We start from the raw sequence: 6,379 nt of genomic DNA, 5'->3' as shown, positions 1-6,379 counted from the left end.
CACAGCACATTAGACAGGCATTCGCAGCTCTACTACATTCAGGGCGCGGTCACACGAGCGTAGGCGTATTTACGTTCGCACGTGCGCAGCGTTTAATCGCCGGAAAGAACGTTTTTCGGCGATCATGACCAGAGCTAGAAAGCGTATTATCGTTTGTTCCTACTTTGCAAACTATCTTTTCGGCCATCGAATATGCGTTGGCGCGTATTTCGGTCGCATATGTTCCGTTTTTTTTTCGGGTTGCCGTTTTTACGCGCTGTAAAATCGCCCGTGCAAACGAATACAGGCTGACTGCACACATGACACACACAGCTCCTGCATACAGTGATAAGCCTCTGGTCATGTGACCCTTGACTCCACCCGCACAGGGGATCACATGATGGTGACATCATTACAGGTCCTGGTAGTTTCTGTTGACTTATACAGTACTACCAAACTCCAGCATGGCTCCTCCCACAGCAGTAACGTCACCACAGGTCCTTCAGCCCACCAGATCTCTGGCAGCGGTAGGTCAGTGACTCCTCTCAGGACTGTTGAGTTGTGTCGGACATCATAATGGCTTAGTTGTATTCTCATTGTGTTAGGACCAGCCATGTCGGGCGCCTGGGGCGGAGCATGAGTATCACTCACATACTAACGGACAAGCGGTCATTAGTAGTTTGATAAGAAATGTAAGAAAACCAAATCTAAACAGAGTCTTGAATGCTGTGCGCACAATTCCTACATACACTGAATTATTAATTGTACTATGGCTCACCCTTCTCCTCCCCAATCTCACCAGCGTACGGTGCTGTACGTTGGAGCAGGCTGAAGCCTCTACCACTCTGGATTTGTCCTGTGCTGGGAATTATTGAAGTTTCACTGTTGGAAGAATACAGCAAGGAACTTGTCTCATTCCAGCACGCTAATGACTTTCCAAAAGAATGTGTTCAGGGTCATTGAGCATAAACTTGCAGCAATTAATGGACTGGATCACTTACAATAGCTTGTACTCTGCAGTGTAAGGTACAGGTTCATTTAATGAACAGAAACTGCAGCCAGATAGCATTTACCTTAAAGGGCACTTGTCAGCGATGTATTATGCAAGCACATTTCTGCTGGATGACCGATAATTGATCCTGCTTGTTCATCATCTGCATTATAAACCTATTCTGCAGCCCTTTAAAAAGGAAATTAGCTTCTAAGCCCAGGAATGCTCCCTCTACTCCCCCCTCCCCCCCCCCCCCCCCCCCCCCCATCCATCTAGTATACACCCTATATTCCATGCTAGAACACTAGATTATGATCTCCACTGGTCACAATATCTGCAAATAGAGGGCAAGTCAAATAAGGAACCACCCAAATACCTGTAGACATTTGGTGGATTCACACATTACATATTTGACTAGGAATACACTTTGAAATTCAAATTATCCATATAGTGTAATATTAGTGAAGATGCACAACATGTCCCAGCTGGTGCAGAAATGCCACATTTTCACAGCAGATCTCATTCATTGTACTGTGGATTTCATTGTGGACTTTTGGGTCGCTGTCACTGGGTAATTTTTAAGCCTTATAAGCAGCTATTTAAAAAAAAAAAAGTATCCTAAAGTTTCAAAACTTGCCCATAACAGCATAGGAGTAGGTGTCGCGATCAGTGAGGAATCGATCAAAGAACAAGGGGTTTCATAGGAATGGTAATTTTGGCTTGACAAAGGGTTAAATGCCCAAACTTGTTGCACACCTGGACTCTTCATTAAAACTAGCAAGATGTTTATAACCAAGTGTGCTATATCCATTTTTGCATACCTTATGGACTTGTGGTTCTCATAGTGGCACCTCTGTCTCTTACCCCACCTGCACTCATGGCTTACATGGTGTGTATGCTACCATCCATGTTTTCCCATATGACTAGAGTGCCGACTGCACATGTGCATAGTTGATAGGTAAGCCCTAGGTTGATAAATGAAGCAACAGCGCAGAATGCTCAACCATCGCTCCATTCATATGGAGGAGTAGAGGACGACAAGACAGCCCCGCTCTCATGCTCCCTTCAGACTCCCAGTGCTCTGACCCCCACTGATATCCCTTATCCATGGGGTAGTGGAAAAGTATGTTAAGTATGAAACTTGGAACCACCCCTTCAACATTAAAGTATTGCCACATCTTTTTCAGTGGCTGTTTTACCATATAGTACATGGATTTGGGCTGAGGAAACAATCTACATGAGCCTATATTTATCAACATTAACTTTCATTTGCTATTTCACCAGTCAAGCCTCCGGTTCCTCCAGCTGCCCCTCGATTAGATCATCCTCCATTGTGTTGATTACATTACAGTTTAGCATCATGTGCAAATATTTTTACTCTAAGACCGCTGAAAAAAAAAAAAAGCCATATGTGCATCTAGTTCAGCCTACTAACCCCCCCTCCCCCATTTCCTTAATGTTGATCCAGAGAAAGACAAAAAAAAAACCCAAGGTGGTAAAAAAAATGGCTGGTTTTCCCCAGGACTTAAAAAAAGCTTCACAACCACTGTGTCCTTCCTGCTTACTGCCGCAGTCAATCACCCTTAGAAGGTTACTGCTGTGCCAAGTGATTGGCTGCAGTAGTCACATGTCCTGGTCAGCCGTAACCAGAAAGTACAGAATGGTTGTGAAGCAGTTTTAAGTAGTAGAGAAATCCCTCTAAGGAAGCCTCAAGCTGTATTTACACACAAGTTCTATCCATGTCAGAAAGACAGAACTTGTATGGAAGCATAGGAATTTATCCTACCGGTAGGGACAGGAAGCGGAATAGTATAAAAGTACCTCTCCCCCACCTAATCACCAGTGTGTTCCACATAACTACAGAGACTATGTCCTTAACCAGAAGGCGTTCCTTATTGTGCTCAAACCACCTTCATAAACAGAAAAACAAACAACACACGTTAATCTCACATGAGAAGGTTTGAAGAACGTACAGGCAGGGAGGGAAAGCCTGTATGCTGTCATGATGACTCAAGAAGGGGAATTACGGTAAACTAAATTCCTATGTTCCTCCTGTCATCCTGACAGCATACACATGGAGGAATACCAGATCAAGAGGGAGGACTACAGTCTGTAACAATTTGCCTTCCGAAGGCAGTGTCTCGACCGGCCTCCAGATCTAGTCTATAATGTTTAACAAAGGTGTGGTTGTTAGACCACGTGGCGGCTTTGCAAATTCGATCGATGGTGGCGTGAGCTTTTTCTGCCCAGGAGCAAGCTATGGCCCTGGTGGAGTGGGCTTTCAGTCCTTCAGGGGAAGAAACGCCCTGGGATTTGTAGGCCTCCTGAATAGCTTGCCTGACCCATTGGGCAATCATAGCCTTAGAAGTAGCCTTTCCCCTGGCCGGCCCCTGAAATTGAATAGTTGATGAGAATTTCTGAAGGAATACGTTGCCTATGGGGAAGCTAATACTGCCCCCCTACCATCTAAATTGTGGAACTTCCATACCTTTTCATTTCGGGGGGTCCTAACAGAAGGAAGGAAGAGTTATTGATTGTTCCCCTATGGAAGTCAGGACTTTTGGTTGGTGGGGGGGAAAAAAAAAAAAGAGGAGGTCTAGCGTAAATAATATTTTGCTCGGATGGATCATCATATAGAGAGCCGTATGGGAGAGCGCCTGTATCTCGCCCACTTGTCTAGCTGATGTAATTGCTACTAACAGGGCTACTTTACATGTGCGTGTAGAAACAGACAAATCCACTAGAGGCTCAAAAGGGAGGCCCACAGAGTGATTGTAGAACTAGGGTTATATCCTAAGGAAATCCACTAGAGGCTCAAAAGGGAGGCCCACAGAGTGATTGTAGAACTAGGGTTATATCCTAAGGAAATCCACTAGAGGCTCAAAAGGGAGGCCCACAGAGTGATTGTAGAACTAGGGTTATATCCTAAGGAGGAGTATTCCTGATAAAGGGGTGAAGCCTACTGGCTCCTTTAAGGAATTTCCTGACCCACCTGCGTTCCGCAAGGGAAAGGTCAAAGAAAGCCCCATGGCCGCAACCTGCACTTTTTGGGTATTTGGGCTTAAACCCTTATCTAAATCTGCCTGTTAGAAGTCAAGGATTTTGGGGATCTCTGGCCAAGGCCGTTCCTGGATACCCTGACCTATCCACTCTGAAAATTTCCCCCAGAGACTTTTGAGTATATCTTCCTAGTCAAAGGGTTTAAGGCTTTCGCAGAGAGTTGACACGACTAGATCTAAGAATTTTACCCTCTCAGCATCCAGGCGGGCAGCTTGAATTTCTGAATCTCCGGGTACTCTAGAGGTCCCTGGAGTAGAATGTCCGGCCTCATCAGTAGGTGAATGGGATCTCTGACAGAAAGGGAGTTTAGCAGCAGGAACTAGGGCCTCTTGGGCCAAAAAGGGAGCCATCATCACGGTAGCTGTGGACTTTATTTTTTTTTAGCACAAGAGGGATTAGAGGCAGGGGAAGAAAGGCATAAGCTAGGTCCCAGTTTCATACATGCGTGAGAGTGTCTGTGCCTACCGCCCGAGTATCCACGCACCGGGAGAATAGGAGGCATTTGGCGTTTCTCCTAGAGGCAAACAGGTCAATTTGTGGGGTTTCCCATACCCTAAAGTGGGCATATTGAACATTAGAGCATACAGCACCCATTCTCTGGGATCCACTCCCCTTCTGATGAGGTAGTCCACCAGGACATTCTCTGATCCCTTTACGTGAAAGGCTGATAGACAGTTGCTCTGCCCAGAGTAGGATTTTTGCTGCCAACCGCTGAAGATGAGGAATCCTGATGGCAAATAAGCGATACAGCGGTTACGTTATCTGAAAAGATTCTAACAGGTTTCCCTCTCATCTCCTCTTTAAGGTTGCATAGAGATTTCCAGACTGTGCTTAATTCTTTGAAATTAAAGGTTTGAGCTACTTTGTGAGAACTCTAAGGCCTCTGTATATACTTCCTGTGAATGTGGGCCCCCCAGCCAGTGAAGCTGGCATCAGTTGTAACGATGACTGAAGGATTTTGATTTCACTCTGTGGTTTTAGCGAGGTTATCTGCAGACATGCACCAACGAAGAGCATCCTTCACCTTGGGTGTCATAGAGACCATTCAATTGAGCGAAGGATTGCAGTACTCTACTATGGGATTGGGCCCAAGGCACAATACCAATACAGGAGGTCATCAGGCCAAAGACTCTTATGGCCTCCAATAGATAACCATGGAACCCTGTAGAGGGGTTATACAGGCTTCCAAAATATGTTGCCTTTTGGAGGGGGACAGGGAGAAGCACTAGAGGTGAATATCCAGGACGACCCCCAAAAAGTTCTTCTTGAGCTTGGGTTCTAGGCTGGATTTCTGTTTGTTAACAAGCCAGCCTAGCTTCTGCAGTAGAGCGAGTGTAGATTGTGAATGTAGACTTGCTGGGGATTGTGCGATGAGGAAATAGTCTAGATAAGAAGTAATGATTATGCCTAGTCTGCGCAAATGTACCACCACCTCTAAAACTACTTTAGACAATACATGGGGGCAGAGGAGATCCCAAAGGGGCAAACAAGCTGGAGAGGGCAGACCGAACCCTCTATCTGCAATGCGAACCTCAGATATTTATGAGAATTAGGATGGATGGGGATGTGGCAGTAGGCCTCTTTTTAATCTATAGTGGACATGACATGGTCTACGTTAATTAATGGGTTGTTTTAATGGTTTCCATTTTATTTCTTGTAAAATAATGAACTTACTTAGGATCATTAAGTTTAATTTGGTTCAATAAGAAGTCTGGTTAATAACAGGAATAAAATGCTTTCTGGTAGTCCTCTTCAGGAATTGAGACGATGGCCCCTACTGCTAACAGATTTTGAATCCCTAAACGTAAGGTCTGTTGAAGTGAGGGTAACTGGTAGGCAGTTACCCCAATCTCCTAGGAGGTAATAAGGAGGATTCAATCTTATAGCAATCTGTTCTTAGACACAAAATCCACCTCTTAGACATAATGTTCTCCAATGCCCTAGGAAGAGGGGACAATCTCCCACCAACTCGGTGAGTGGAAGGACTAGAGGGACTTTTGGATGGAATCTGAACCTAAAGGAGGAAGGGGTAAGACCATTGTGCAGGTTTCCCTTTTGTATCCCCTAGATGAGGGATAGTGTATATGTGGTCTCTTGGGGTATGGGGGCTATCAACCGGTAACCCCTGCCTTGTATGGGCTGCTTTCTCCAGCAGGCGCTCCAAGACCGGACCAAATATGTGGTGGCCTTGAAATGGCAGGACACAGAGCCCGCTTTTTGATGAGCTATCTCCAAACCAGCCCTTTACCCATATGACTCTCCTGGTGGCGTTAGCAAGGGCCCCGAAGCGGACTGACTCCATAAAGGCATCTGCTAGGAACTCAGTGGCAATTTGCAAAAGAGGGAGAC

This window comes from Eleutherodactylus coqui, chromosome 6, assembly GCF_035609145.1.
Source record: "Eleutherodactylus coqui strain aEleCoq1 chromosome 6, aEleCoq1.hap1, whole genome shotgun sequence".
NCBI classification, from domain to species: Eukaryota; Metazoa; Chordata; class Amphibia; order Anura; family Eleutherodactylidae; genus Eleutherodactylus; species Eleutherodactylus coqui.
Note: the sequence above shows the minus strand (reverse complement) of the source record.